Below are 16,600 nucleotides of genomic sequence, written 5' to 3' on the forward strand. Positions count from 1 at the left end.
CGAGGGCAATATACGCCATTGCGTCCCTTCTGGATATTCAGACGTAATGCGGTAACTGTTGGAGATACTTATGGGAATATTCTGCATATCTCATCACTCTTGGCACTAATGGCACAGTGCCTGACGATGATTGATGTTGTCTGGTGAGACCTGATAGCGCATTCTGGTTCCTGACGAGGTTTCATGATAACCGGTTATACCTTCTGGGGCTCAATGATAACCAGTGATACCTTCTGGGGCCCAATGATAACTAGGTTATCTTTAGCAATATACAGTACCTGGCAATTGGATGTGGTTTAAAGCGATGTTTGGTTATACCTGGTGATACTTGGTTAACTCTACTGATGCTTGGTTATATCTCTCAATAGTCCAATATATATTTCAATGTAGCCTAATCTCTCTCTCTCCTTCCCTTCCCTTCTCTTCCCTTCCCATCCTTTCCCTTCCCTTCCCTTCCCTTCCCTTCCCTTCCCTTCCCTTCCCTTCCCTTCCCTTCCCTTCCCTTCCCTTCCCTTCCCTCCCCTTCCTCCCATCCACAACAGTTACGGGTAGTTCCAAACTCCAACTCTGTGAGCCGCCTTGACCGCCGTCCCGAGAGGCAGCGAGGTAATCGCTAATTAGTTTTGGTCACGTGGAAGGTTGAGCCAGAGAGCGGTCTGCACCGGAGAGTGTTATTGAACTCTGAGATTGTCTCTCTGCTGGTGTTAGTCTAATTGTTGGCCGGGTTGGAGGGGGTTCAACGTCCAGGCACGGCGGCCATCTATCGGAAACTCGGTGGATTTGAGCTCACTGGATTTGTGCGCCCATTGAGGGACTTGAAGTAGAGGAGGATAGAAATAGCCTATCGGAGACTCTGGTGAATTTGTTAAGGATTACTTACCCTTTGTTACATTGCTGGAACCTCATCTGAGACTTTTATGTATTGTTGAAGTTATTGTTCACATTTGGCTTCAAATGTTGTAGATTTATGAGTGTAAAGTGCTTGTTAACTTGTCGGAAACTCCTCTAGAAATTGGTTCTGTTTGGTAAAGACTCTCGTACAATTTGTCGCAGACTTCTAAATAATCGAGATTATGTAAATTGTTAATTACTTGCCTGAAATTAATGGAGATTGTTAGAGGCTTTGAAGATATCTCGTAAATTTATGCACAAGAACATTAATAAGTGAATCAGCAGCAGGCTTGTTGGGCCACGAGACCCAGCACCACCACAGATACGGCTGAAAATACTCAATTATAAGAATCTCAAAAACACAATAATTATATGGAAACATGAGCTAATGAATTATATAGAAGATGAGATGAAGATGTATGAGTGTGCGTGCATAGTTGCGTGTCTGGGAACTAAACATCAGCTCTTGGGCTCCACCTCTCAACCTTTCACGGATTGCGGTAAAGAATATTGAACCCCTTCTATTTTGTTATTTCTGCATAACAATGTGTGTATGGAGAGGGAAACGGAAGTAGGGGGAGAGAGAGAGAGGGTGAGAAGGGAAAAAATAAAAAATAATAATTCCCATAACTTCGATAGTTTACCTGTTGATTACATGTTGACGATTTTCGAGTTCTCCTCCGGCGCCTGTGGCCATGTTTGTCCTCCTAGCCCGGAGGCCCACATAGGCATCACAGCCAGGCTGATCCGGTCACGTCAGTAGTAACATATCAAGTTCTTTCTTCAGCGCTTCCACCGCTGTTCCAGCGACGCGACGCTGGAATGCCTAATGCATTCCATCTGTTAACTACTCTGACACTGAAAAAGTTCTTTCTAACGTCCCTGTGGTTAATTTGGGTACTCAATTTCCACCTGTGTCCCCTTGTTCGCGTACTTCCAGTGTTAAACGGTTTATCCTTATCTACCCTGGCAATTCCTCTGAGAATTTTGTAGATAGTGATTATGTCTCCCCGAGTTCTTCTGTTTTCCAGTGTCGTGAGGTGCATTTCCCGCAGCCTTTCCTCGTAACTCATGAATCTTAGTTCTGGGACTAGTCTAGTGGCATACCTCTGAACTTTTTCCAGTTTCGTATAGTGATTGACAAGGTACGGGCTCCATGGAGCCCGTACTCCAGAATTGGCCTTACATATGTAGTATACAAGTGGTGTGTGTGTGCGTGTGTGTGTGTGTGTGTGTGTGTGTGCACGCGCGCACAGAGAGGGAATTATGTGCATGTGAGTGTATGTTTTATACAAGTTTTTACTTTACGAATAAATGTGTTTACTGTCTCGACAAATGCGAAAACGTTTAATTTGCATATTTATGGCCAGATGAACTAGGAGTTGGGTGTCAGGGCAAGAAGCTGTAATGCTTGCTTGTGTGTAGCTAAAGATGGGGGTCGCTCGGTATAACAAGTCACGATACCTTTACATATTATGAAGAGTATAATAAGTGAAAACAAAATTGGATTTTCATTTTATTTGAAATAACACACGCTTGCGAAGATCCACGATTCGAACGAATGGAATATTATGATTACTGGGGCTTGGATCACCTAATACCACTAGGCTCAAGTAGGCTAGGCTAGGCTAGGCTCCCCAGAGGGGAGTGGGGGGGAGGTATAAATTCTCAGGTGGACATCTCTTGCGTATCTTTCAAGATCCTCTTTCTTATTGTGGGTGTTCAGTAGCTCAGTGGTTTGAGCTGTGGGATACTACCGTTATGGTGGTCGGTATATATATATATATATATATATATATATATATATATATATATATATATATATATATATATATATATATATATATATACATATATATATATATATATATATATATATATATACATACATATATATATATATATATATATATATATATATATATATATATATATATATATATATATATATATATATATATATATATATGTGTGTGTGTGTGTGTGTAAGACGGCTACATTAATGTATATAAAGCTGATGTTTACATGCTCACCCCTGCATGATTGACGAGGAACATGTTGCTATGTAAATAATACTTATTTATGTTTTTGTTAAGATGACTTTGTTGTTGTGTGTTGTGCCAGCATTCTGGTTATCTTTGTGTGGGGGCGCGATGCCGCCCTGAGATCTTACAAGCATCAACCACAGTAGATAATGTTATATATATATATATATATTTCTCGCTGTTCTTATGGTTGGTATTTCCTCTTCGTAATTGCTTGTGTATTTATATAAGTCTGTCTTTCTCTTTTGTTTATCTCAAGGTTTTTTTTTCCCACCCTCTGAACCGTTCTGAATTAATTATGTAATTTTGCAGGTTATATGTGTGTTTGTTACATAAAAGTTCCCCCTCGTTCCTGTTTACAGCAGACGTGATAAGGTTGTCTGCAGGAGAGAACCAACATAAATGTGGCTTCTTTCTCCCCCTTGGATCAGTCCATTCTCTTCATTTGCCACAACATGCAAGGTACAAAGTCCTAACCTAACTAGAAGAAACGCAGGAACCCAAGCAACCCACCAAACCTAACCTACGTGTATATTTGTGAGTATATGTTTGTCAATATTCATAGAAAACGTGTATATTTGTGAATATTTATAGAAAACGTGTATATTTGTGAATTTACATAGAAAACGTGTATATTTGTGGGTTAATACTTCATATGGTAGGATGCATTTTGTACGTTGGGTAACATAACGTGTAAAACGCGACTTATTAGTCGAGAGGACGTCATTCTTGGATATCGAGGAATGGGGGGGGGGTTGCTATACGGAGAGTTGATATATATTGAATTTACATTTCCTCACATAGTGTTATTATTTGTCAAACTCTTTGCAGACACTGTAACAAGGGGGGACGGTGGTTCGCGTGGTCGTTTGGTCCTGGGAATGCTACTCCCGACAGTTGGCGAGAGGTGATAGTTAACCCACCAATTGTTAACCGCCGGTTCCACTTCACTGAGGCGTCGTTAAGCTGTGTCATCAAGGCAGTGACAGTTTCGGATGGCAGAGTCCACAGAGCAAAAGAATGATTATGCTAGATTTTCCTATTCCTTCTGAAGATGTATTAATATACGAAAGCACTTAAGGAAATTCCTGTTTCAGTTCTTCCTCCGTGGTCTGACGCTGTCATATATATGTAGTAGCCGCCGGGCTACGCTGGTAGAACACTGATTGATTCATGAAGATTAAGCCACCCAAAAGGTGGCACGGGCATGAATAGCCCGTAAGTGGTGGCCCTTTTGAGCCATTACCAGTATCAATAGATGATACTGGAGATCTGTGGAGGTGCGACTGCACCCTGCGTGACGGGATATGTCTCCCATGCGGAACACTGCTCTGACAACTCCATATAAAGCCCACGTCGGGGGCTGTGAGCAGTACGGATACCTCTGCCATTGCCCCTACGCTGGGGCGGTTGACTTCAGGAAGAGGAGGAGGATTAACCCCAACATGGGTTGACTGCCAGGGTCGACTATAGAGGCTCGGGGAGGCTGATATCGCATCTGTTCGCCTATCCAATCACTCGGGGGGGGGGGAGCTCTTGATCCCCCCCTGACGAGGTGATCAATTAGTCATTAATCTCTGAGCTGGCACTCAATCCTGTCCAACGGACGAGCCGACGGGCTGAAGGATTGACAGCTGCCTGGATGTGTTCGTTGTCCGGATGTGTCCGTTGTTCGGATGTGTCCGTTGTCTGGGTTTTCAATGTCCACACTTTTTGTCTTGATGAAAATGGTAAGTATTTGACTTATGTTTTTTGTGGATCTAAGTTAGTCATAACTTATAACTGCCCTTTACAAGTCAATCACACTGATTGCCGGTCAACTACCACCATCTTTCTCGTCATATTTATGTCATTTCTTCTTTCCTTCTCATACTCTTTATCACATCACTACTCTTACTGATATTTGAATAGTAATTTTAACACTACTAGTGATACTACCCACTTTTACACTTTTAATCTTACGTTCTTTAACCTCCTCCTCGTCGCTGTTGTCGTCGCCTTCGTGGTCGTGATGGTCGTGGTCGTCGTCAACAGATCCGTCACCCTGTCCACGGAGGACAGAAGAAAATGTATATATTCTGGTTAGCATTGTAAATATATGGCCACGTCTGTGGTAGAAAATAATAATAATACAAGAAACAAAAATTAGTGAAACTCTGGTGCCGCTTACTGCCAGAGGTACCTGCCTCCCTCTCCCTTTCTCCCTCCATCATTCCTCTACTCCCTCTCATCTTCCTCTCCCTCTCCTGATCGTTGATCAGGAGGCCATCAGCATGTTGTTGTTTAGGATTCAGCTACTCATAACAAAAAGTTCCAAGTAGCACGGGCTATGGTGTGCCCAAAAATCCATCAGCAATTCTAACTTTATTTTATGCCTCCTTTTCCCCTCTCTACCTTCCTCCTTTCCTTTGTTCCTTCTTTTTCCTAGCTTTTTATCTTCTATCTCCCTCCTCGTCCTTCCCTATTCCTGTTATACCCCCTTCTCCCCCTCCCTCATCCTCCGCTAATTTAATAATTAACAACTCACACCAAGCAGGATAAAGTTTGGGCGAGTGTTTGACTCCAGTTATTGTTTGGTTAATGCTTTTACCTTCCTACGTGAGAGGGAAGGAGAGGAACAGGGGAGGAAGAGGAAGGAAGGAAGGAGAGAGAGAGAGAGAGAGAGAGAGAGAGAGAGAGAGAGAGAGAGAGAGAGAGAGAGAGAGAGAGAGAGAGAATATGAAACAAGTGAAAAGACTGATATAGAAGCAAGAATTAGGGACAAAGAAGAAACTTGAGAACAATTAAGACCTTAGATAAGAGGAAGGAAAAGTAGGAAAGGTGTATATTCCTCAACATATTTTCTTCTCTGTGTCAGAAAATGTCATATTATTAATGACTGAAAACTTATACAAATTCTACAGAAAATTAGTCTGCGATTTCAGACTTTACGAAAATCGCCGGTGGGGGGGGGGAGGGGATCGTTAAAGGTGTCGATATTTCTTAAAGGGTGGCACTGGGGCTGATTCCTGACTGGCTAATAACTCCTATACCACCCATGTGCCATCTTGGAAAGTTGGTTGATGATAGCCCCCTAGAGTCTGGCCTCCTACTTTGGACATAGACATTCCGTTGTGCAGATATATTTTAAATTGCTCTATATCATAGTGTATTAAAATGCAATACATAGTTTGTAGTAAATACATTACACGTTGTATATCATGCTGTGTTGTAGAAATTCCATACAATAACCAATGCCAAAGTTACTTCACATTTGTGCCATTTTTTTGTATCTTTATTAAATAATAAACAATACATCAGTAATACATTAATTTACAAAGCAAATACTATATTACATATTGTTTATATAATTATTTATGCTATTCGACTGACATGTAATCAAATAAAGAAAAGTCTAGATCAACTCTACGTTCTGATTAGTTATCTTGACTAACACAGTGGTAAAGACACTCTATAACTAGGATAGTAAAAAAAAATCTCTACCGAAAACCTTTCATGAAGAGCGGCAGCTTTACTGCGTCCAGGACAGACGCTTCCTATAATGGGGGTTCGATGATGCAATTAGGTTGTAATTAAATGTTCCCGAAATTATTTGTATATCGGTGTATTTTAGGGCGTGAGTAGGCTTGCGTACAGCAGGTTTGGTTCCACTGGTCATTGCTGCGGCTGGATCTATGTACCTATGAATTTACGTATGTAGCTTAGCCTAACATTTTAAAAGTACTACGATCACCTTCTGTGGTTGTTCAGTAAATCTCTGAACTGTATGTTTGACAAATCTTTCACCCTGTCCATGGAGGACAGAAGAAAATGTATATATGCTAGTTAGCATTGTAAATGTGTGGCCACGTCTGTGGTAGGAAATAATAATAATAAAAAAATAATAAATTGCTGCGGCTGGGAAGTTATATTACTATTTATTTCATATTAATTTTCTGATATAATTATCTTCACTCGTACTCATATTTACTCAATCACTCATAAATTCGTACTGCTATCCATTCCACTTACACTAATGTACTCAATTATGCTCATTCACTCACAAAAAAAAATTAAACGAGCGAGTTCGTTATTCTAAATAAGGCAAAGCAATTGTGAACGATTGAAATACACGAGGCTAGCTTATACTCGGTGGAAATCACAAATATTGAGCTGCCCGGTCGACCATAATAATGTTTTTAACTTTCAATTGTCTGCCTAACACATAGCGATAACGAGCAGCTTTGGTCTATATAGTAGTCGATTACACTTAAAATTCGATAGTTAAGATTTATTACAAATATATTGTAGCAGAGCAGTAAGAAAATGTTACTGCATTATTTTGCCACGCCTTCATCAGTGGCATGTACTAAGTAGTTCGTGGGGGTCGACTATATGATTAGTGCAAGATCAGTTGGTGATTGTAATTTAATTTCCATTTTTATTTTCGCTTATAATTTCCCCGTCAATACCTGTTTACCGACCTGTTTGTTTATATATATATATATATATATATATATATATATATATATATATATATAATATATATATATATATATATATATATATATATATATACACACACACACACACACACACACACACACACACACACTCACTCTGTCAGACTACGGAGGAAGAATTGAAACAGGAATTTCCTTAAGTACTTTCGAATTTAATAATACATCTTCAGACGTAGATGTAGGTCAGAATGATAGGCTCGCCTAACTTTGCAGGATGAATGGTCTAGGGGTATAGGTCGATCATAGGCTGGTTGCAGTCAGTCCTGTTAAAAAGGGAGGGGTCGGGCTGAAAAGAGTCCCCCCCCCCTCACACCAATTCAATCGGTGGATGGTGGAGTCCCTAGATTTCGTCATTCGAAATCGAACGTGAATTTGGTATTAATTTTCTGACGGAAAGATGGAGGGATGTTTGAAGAGAAGGAAGAAGAGAGGGAGAGGCTGGGAGGGTGACGAGAGAAGGAAAGGGGAAAATGTTGGGAGAAAAAGATGGAGAGAGGGGGGGGGTGAAATTGGTAGAGAGGGTGGTGAGGAGAGATAGGGGAATCTTAAAAGAGAAAATTAGAGAGGCTAGGAGAGATGGGGAGGTAGGAAGATAGAGGATAGGGAGAGATGAGAGAAGGGGTGGAGTGGGGAAGTTCTAGGAGAGACCTGCAAAGGCACAACCGAGCTACCACCCCCGCCCTCCTGGTAATTGAAATTGAAATAAGTTTATTGAGGTAAAATACACACAAAGGGATGAGGTAGTTCAAGCTATTCTCACCCCGTTCAGTACATCGTGTTAATACATACATAGACACACATCACAAGCAATAAACATTACCAAACATTCTGAGAGATAAACATATACATTTCCTCCTTTACACTAGTAGTATGGTATCAGACGTACACATAAATTAAATATCTGGGGTGGTGCGCCCCGTCAAATAGGAGCAGCTGCATTGTGGTAACAATTTGGCGGGTTAACGGTAGGACAAAAATAAATAGATTGCATTTATAATCACATGAAGCTTTTGCTGTTATCAGCGTGCCGGATCAAACACGTTTTAATTTGCGCGTTTGGAATTGCAAATATGTGCGAGATATGTCAACAGCTTAATATGCCATATGGGGCTCCCTCAAAACTATTTGAAATTTATGAGCTTGTCCAGTGTAATTAGGCCCAATTTTTATTAATATTATCCTCATGACACTTCAATAAAAGAATTTCGTATGAAAATATAAACTCACCTGAATTTGATTACCATTTTACCCAGCATAATTTTTTGAACCACTAATTTTCACCGCACAAGCACTGTTAACATTGAAATATTTATAACACGACAGAGAAAACTAGGCATGGTGTGTTCCTGTTAAAAAAAAAGCATTAAAATATACAATAATTAATAACTGATAATGACTTATCATCATTACGGCAAGTGAGAACGAGGATGACAAAACTGGAATCCACTTCCGTGGGAGCCTCATGACCTGTGCTGTTAAGGACACTAAGTGCATTTCATTTTAGTGTATTTTGCGCCAATCATAAGATGAAATCCTCCGCCGTTCTGAACTTACCTGAGGGCCACCATCTCTCTCTTTCTCTAGCGACCTCGACGGGGGCAGGATGCCGGTGGCATGTCAAATATTAATAATAACAAAAAAAAGTTAGTTTCTATCGATAGGGAGAGCGATGATTCAAAAATCCTTTAAAATATGAATATCTTTCCTATCTCACTAAGATCTAATCTCTGTGATTAAAATGCAAAATTGATTTTGTCACTGCCTTTTTGATAACGTATACAATCATAAGCTTATTTGTGAATCTCTATTAAACAGTAAATCAGAGAGCGTGTAAGGTTCCGTGTTCCATGTCCGAAGAAACTGAGATTTTACATAAATACAGTACATGATAGTTTAAGTAGCGAACGCATACCAACAAATAGCGATTAGTATATAACAAAAATGTTGTTCTATGGAGTTGATTTAACTTCCAACCATGTATTTTTAAATAATCTTTAACGTTTTCTGGCTAGTTATGTTAGATTTGATTAAAAATACGCATTCTACTTGTTAACATCATAAATTAAATTTGCGATAATTTGAGCAGAGAAGTTCGACGACTGGATCGAGTTCAAGTATGTTTATTGAGATAAGCAATAAATACATCTCAAAGGGATAGAGTAGCTTAGGCTATTTCTACCCCCCCTACTGGATCACGTGTACAGAAGGTTGATATGCCAGCAAACACTTTCCAGAGAGCAATATATCTTGGATAAGTCGCTCCACGATATTGTTGCTTGGACCATCAACTTCCTTTGATATTACATATTTACATCTTATTTTATGAAATGATATTTTTTCAGAGTAAAATTATGTTCTCATTTTCTGCATCCAGCATCCACATTATAGTGAGTAAATATACCATATTACTTCATTGCTTACGTAATGCTAGGAAGGTTTGAGTAGCTTTGGGTCTTTAGTGGACAGAATTATAATAGATGGGGCGAGAGTCGCCCCCTCTCTCTCGACCGGGCGGGACTCTAAACTTAAATTAAAATTGCTATATCATTGGTCTCCAACATGATATATTTCCTTTGATGCACTCACAACGATTATAGCTCTGTCTTTCTGGAGGCATGTAATATTTTAGGCTTTATTAGCGTATCTTTGTTAATTACACAACATATTGGCAAGTGCGTAGGCGTCTGCACTCCATGACCGAAAAGCTACCGAACGCCACTATAAAAACATATTTAAAGCTCAAGTGAAGATATACATGTCTAATGTAATGTATTTAAAATAAAGCATTTATTTCTATCCTTCTTAAGACATGTAAAACATTTGTGTTTATTAACGAATTTACGTAAAATAAACATTCTTCTGAGAGTTGCTCTGTCGCTCAGTCTATGCGGGGGTCGGAGCTCGGCGATTATTAAAATACACGAATCTTCATTAGAACTTTAATTATGTCTTATGATAAAGTGTTTAAAATGAGCCTTATATTCCTATCTTTCTTGAGGCATATAAAAAATTTACGATTATTTACAAATTTACGTGAAATAAGCATTGTTCAGAGAGAGAGAGAGAGAGATATGCTCCGTCGATCGATCTGTCCGGAGTCGGAGCTCGGCTATTATAAAAGTACACGTATCTTTGCTTTAAATTTAAGTATGCCCATGGTAAGGTATTTAGAACGAAGCTTATATATCCGTCTTTCTTGTGACATAAAACTCATACGTTTATTAAGGAATCTGCGTGAAATAGGCATGGTTCCGAGATGAATGCTGCGGTTTTAGAGTTTGACGAGCGATGAAAACTGCCACTTTTATACAACTACAAATATCTTCGGTTTTACTTAAAATATTTGTCTGGTAGAGGTTTTACATATAGATCGCGTTTCTGTCTTTCTTCTGACTAACAAATAATTTTGGTTTAATCAGTTAAAGATGTTTTCAACAATATTCTTTCAGCGTTCGTCTTTTCCAACTTGGGCGACCTTTTTGGAAGCGCGATACTTTGGTTAACCCATCCTATAGTTGGGTCTGTTTCCAACTGGGGTTCGAATAACATGCGGGTCACCGCCCTTTAGTGGGTGGCGACAAACTAAAGCGAGTGAAACTGAAGTTACTCGTGTTGCCAGGCCATGTGTAGCCGGCTCCTGCATCTTTGGTATTCAATAAGTAGAAAATCACCGTCAACCAAATAAAAATGATACCCATTACCAATGCAAAACATCTTGGTTCACGTTAAACATTTAGATGTAACTAGCTCGACACTGAACATGCGTGCAACACCATCTTTGGTCTAAATTTTAATAATCTCATTAGAAACCTCATGATACATGCTTTTGTTAATAATGTCTTTCTAGAATTTCATGCAAAATTTTCTTTCCCCACCATGTCATGTCATTGTGACAAGTCAAACTATTAACAGTTTCCTTAACCAAGATTTATTTTTTAGTTTTAGGAAAAATACAAAGCATCTATTACCCTAACGACACTTCAAGTCCTTCGTGCTAAGTTGTATAGACAAAGCCTTAAGAGTCCTCCTGGCTAAGGCACTAGAAAATTATGCGCCAATTTATATTTTACAAAATCACCATTCAGTAAACTAGGCCATTTTCTGGAGAACAAAATTTAAAGGCTGGTCTCAGATTTTACGTTATGACATGCAATATCTTGCCACTATGCCGTTGTTATAGATGTTATGCAGTACCCCGGGAGAGTCCTCGTCGCCTTCCCTGATGTCTGGCTGTGGTCGCTAGAGCCTGGGGACGGGAGGGGGAGAGTTAATATCAGAACCATTATATTCCTTTTAAGATTTGATAAATCTCAAGTTAACATTAACTTTCAGACATTTTACAACCGTAGAAGCCCTTATAAGGAACATGCACTTACAAAATCTACCGAACACCCCGTATGTTATGACAATTTGAGCTGTATAATTAAAGTAAACTAAGCCATACGGACCTTCCTGTGAGACCAGTTTGTGTAGGTTAGTTTCCCTGGTTTACCACCTCCAGGTCGTGCCTCGTTGCCGCTTGTGCACATCAACTGGAATCTACCTAAAATATTACGTAGTTTCAGAAAAATTCTTGGCCAATTTAGAACATCTTAATCCAGCAGAATGACCACATTTAAAGTTTAATGCACATTTAACATTATAAAATTGTTGAAACGGTAACAAGTAAACTCACTTCTGGCGATAACTATAAAGTCATTCTTGTCTTTGATACTAACTAGCTGGAAGCCTCTACCAAGACAAGCAGTAAGAGTTTGTTTTATCCCAGTTTTAAGTATTCAGAGTCACTCGCCATGAGAAGTGATAGGTCTTACCAGCCCCTAGGTTCATGTATCTGAAACAGTTTAAAATTAATTTATTAATTAAAAAATGTAGTCTTCCCCCCGCCCCACGTAGTGGGGGGGGAAGACTACACACCCACACCAGTATTTTAAGCAGAAGCATTCTGAAATTTGAAAAGTAATACCAATTTAAGACTAAAGAGTGAATATAAACTTAACCCTGGTGCAATAGTAGGTTACCAAGACAAGCCAAGGTAAACATTCAAGAAATTTACCATTTATGTAATTACACGATAAAGTTAAGCAGGATATTTGTTTCAAAGTTAATCTTATGATACCCGCTAAGAAATTTGTTACTTTTTTTTACACTAGAGTAAAAACTTAGCCTGTTAAATGTACAGTTAACATTTTCCTCGTAACAGGAATAAACAGTCACCGTGAATGGTGATACTGTGTATTACCAAACTACAACTTTGAACGGTTAAAGCAATGCACTGTGGTGGAAGTGTCCGGAGACTAGCATCTGAATTTTACTAAAGGCGCGTTTGTCAAGCGCCAGGCTGCCTTGTGGAGACCCCTGGGCGCTGACAACTACCGGTTTGTAATGGTGCAACTAACTATTTCAGGTGTAGTGGCCAGAGCGAATTAGTCTACTTGTTACATTAGGACTTTACATAACCACTGAAATCATGATCGATACAATGTATTGAAACGCTACTCTAAGGCAATTTTTATAGTTTACACGACAGGAAATTACATAATTAGCGTTAATTGTAAAACACACAGACTAACACCATAGATGGACATCTTAAATGGTAAGAGAACGTAGTTCATGGTTTTTAGAATATTTCACTACCTATTAGTACTAGGATTACATCTCTAGCCTGCTGAATTTAAGTAGTCATGTTATTAAAATACGATTAAAATTTATAGTTTTGAATTTGTAGTTTTAACAACTAGTAACTCCACTGTACACTTAAATATTTAACCGAATTTTTAAGGTTGAAGCCAGACGTTAAGGGCTAGCCTCTCACATGATACAAGTGGGGTAGAGGAGCGTCATACGCCAGTTTGGGTCGGCTATAATGCCACACGCAGCATTATGCGCACATAACCCAAAATTCGAGTCAAGGCAAATCTGAAATAATGGTAAGTTCCCCCCCATAAAATAGGGAAAAGGGAGGGGAGGGGGATCCTCTACATACAAACTTCAAGAGACCAACCTGGAACTGGACACCAAAGTGAGGTAAAACACACTGAAATGTTATTTTTCTCATCGTCACTTTTATAACCAGCAGCCAACCAAACCCGGCCGCTGATTGGTTCACATCAACCCTAAAACTCACCCCATTGGTGAGGTTTATTGTGAGTCTGAAGTGTCAATTAACAATGGCCAACAGCCACTCCTTCACTTCCCTAAATACGAACGAGTCTCTAGTGAACCAATAATGATCCCCAGCTTGAATGTTTGAAGTTGTTAATTTCAAAATCTAATTCACAAACCAAATACAACATTCTATCGTTTGTTTTAATTTTAAGTATAACTGTATTTCATTATAAATTAAGAGTGTAAATTAACAAAGTTTATAACAAAAAAATTATGGCAAACTCGTTTTCTGTAAAAGATCTGAGGTGTACGTTTTCTTTAATCTTAAATTTGTAGGGGGTACTTACTTTGTTTGATTTAATTTCATGTTTAACTTAATAATGCATTGTGTCGGGGGGACAGGCAGCCATTTTATACATACATTACATGTTAGGCTTATATAGACATTTCCCCATTCCAGGGTCGAATTACTGACCCCCCCATGATGCAACCCCCACAACAAACTAACTAATTCTTGGGTACCTATTTACTACTAGATGGAGAGGCGCATGAAGTGATGAGATATGCGTCCAATCATTTCGGAAATAGTTGGATACTATTAACTATACACAGAAATCACAATAGCGCGATGCAGCAAATGAACAAATCCACAAGGGCGGTGACGAGGGTTAAGGCAGCATCTGGGATCCTCTCGGACGTAGGTTCGAACTCTCGTCACGGCCCTTGTGGATTTGATCAGTTGGATACCCCCATCCTAAGAGCATAAGAATAATGGTCACTATAAAAGGCCTATGAACCCATAAAAGGAGTTACCCATACAATGAATAGTATACGTTAGTGTGACTATTTCTACCATTTCTACGCATCGAGTGTTATTAATGATAGACTGAGTGACGTTGCACATTAACATTGATGCAGCAAGTACACACTGATGCTACATATACACTGATGTTACAAGTATATTCAACAGTGGAGCTAAATATTAACAGAACGATTACCAATTACCAATGTATTTTCGGTAATTTATTCAACTTTTAGATTGTTCATCATTGCATTTCCCAATTCAAAAACTTCTTTGAGCAAGTGTTAGTTTTTGTACCAATATGAATAGTCAACTAGCAAGGGTCATTTAATGAACTATATATTTAACAGAACTAAGTCAACTCTCATACGAACGGTTGAGGGCCACAGGACTAATACAAACACAAACCAAACTCGTCATGGCTGATCTCGTTGAAACTTTTAATATACTGAACAAGTTACAGGATATTAATCCAGACCACTTTTGGAGGTCAAAAGTAACACAAGGGACATCAGCTTCAAGCTCAACAGCCCACACAGCTGTAGGACAGAAAACAGGAGAGGCTTTTTTCACCTACATATACTTGTAAACCCATGGAACCTCATACCAGCAAAGCCGGTAGATGCCAAGACATCCGTTCAAAATCCAGTTGGAAAATTCCTCGGGAATAATAGGAGATTTTAGTGACTTATTTAATATGCAACCCCTTGTACCCTCAAATATACAGCACCTCTTATTATATTCTTAAATATGCATATTTTATTATTAAATATTAACAAGCTTAGGTATACACAGTAATGTGCTGCTACCCTATTCTATATGAAAGATTACACAGTGTATATCAAAAACTAGCTATAAGTTCATTAAATATTCCCATCTCACAGGATGGTTAGTTATACATGGAATCAGGGGATAAAATACCAGCCTCAATAAAAAAAAAATCAACTGTGACTAACAAGAACACCACTTACGGGCTATTCATGCCCGTGCTACCTTTTGGGTGGCTTAATCCTCATCAATCAATCACAAGAAACAAGGGATACATCTCCCGTCACGCAGGGTCCAGTCGCACCTCCACAGATCTCCAGTATCATCTATTGATACTGTTAATAGTTCAAGAGGACTACCACTTACGGGCCTACCTCAAGGTAACAATCAGGTGAGAACATAAAATATAAGGCTGATCTATTAGCCTCCGTTAGCAAAATCCGGGTACAGCATAAGAATATCTTCCAATATTCCTAAGTGTATGAAGTAATTACAGAGTTCAAAGTACCTTAATTATACCATTTGGTCTGAAGTCACTTATAACAGGGCAATCACAGATATAGTGTTGGTGAGTATCTCCCAGCTCTTGTTCACATAGTTTACAATTGGAATATTCACCATTGGGGGCTATTCATTACCTGCAGCCACCTGCAATACATATCGATATCCTAGCCTAATTCTGGCAATTACAATGTCACACTGTCATTGTGACACTAGTGGAAGTTTTATGCTGTCCGTTCATATAATTCTCGATTCTAAACATGTTTACTTAGTTTAGTTCATTAATTATGCACCCCATATATCATCTTGTGGGCGGTAGTGGAAAAGGTTACAGAGGCACATAAACATGTCATAGCTCTTTATACTCTTGCTTTCTGGCTTTTGTGTGTCAGTGACTGCTCTTCTGTCTTCCCTAATTTCCTAAAATATTGCGGCTTTGACAGAAGAGATTGGAATGCCCATATCCCACTCACCTTCAGGCTTATCACATTCAGTTTTAGCTGCCTTGTTTGTGTCATCATGCTGGACAACACCTATATGAGAAGGTATCCATACAAATGAGACTTTGAAACTCCTACTGTTTGCAATAATAATGTTGTTTATAATGGAAGTTACAACTACAACCTTTTGAAGATCAATGCTAATTTTATCTAGATAATGTAATAAACGAAAGTTTTCTATGTCAACAGAAAGGCAGAAATATAAGCTACACTTTAAATACTTGTCATAAATATAACTGAAGTGAAAGCGAAGATATATGCATTTGATACTGTACAGTTTCTTGATGGCTTGCTCTAAGAGTGTGAAGCCCTTCACACCAGCCTATAAATTGTGTAATTTATTTTCATATATGCTAATTAACCTTAAAATCTATGTCAGAAGGAAGGAAGATGTAGACGTTAATGTGACAACATTTCAAGAAATATCTCTCTCTTTAAAGTTAAATAATACAATCCTATCGCCGGTGTCCGGACACATGAAAG

At 38.9% G+C, this 16,600-nt stretch overlaps 1 long non-coding RNA gene across 3 annotated transcripts; it reads right to left on the reverse strand.

The window, feature by feature from the left end:
• Positions 1-11,301: 11,301 nt before the first annotated feature.
• On the reverse strand, positions 11,302-13,618 carry LOC123774706 (uncharacterized). 3 transcript variants are annotated; one of them, XR_011223982.1, is made up of 4 exons: positions 13,254-13,402; positions 12,114-12,272; positions 11,887-11,981; positions 11,302-11,684 (listed from the first exon to the last, which is right to left on the reverse strand). It is a non-coding gene; the product is annotated as an uncharacterized lncRNA (long non-coding RNA). The 3 variants fall into 3 exon arrangements; XR_011223981.1 differs by lacking the exon at positions 13,254-13,402 and adding an exon at positions 12,681-13,046 and having other exon boundaries at positions 11,303-11,684; XR_006774978.2 differs by lacking the exon at positions 13,254-13,402 and adding an exon at positions 13,443-13,618 and having other exon boundaries at positions 11,305-11,684.
• Between the last annotated feature and the right edge of the window lie 2,982 nt (positions 13,619-16,600).

The sequence above is a fragment of the Procambarus clarkii genome, chromosome 68, assembly GCF_040958095.1.
Source record: "Procambarus clarkii isolate CNS0578487 chromosome 68, FALCON_Pclarkii_2.0, whole genome shotgun sequence".
NCBI lineage: Eukaryota > Metazoa > Arthropoda > Malacostraca > Decapoda > Cambaridae > Procambarus > Procambarus clarkii.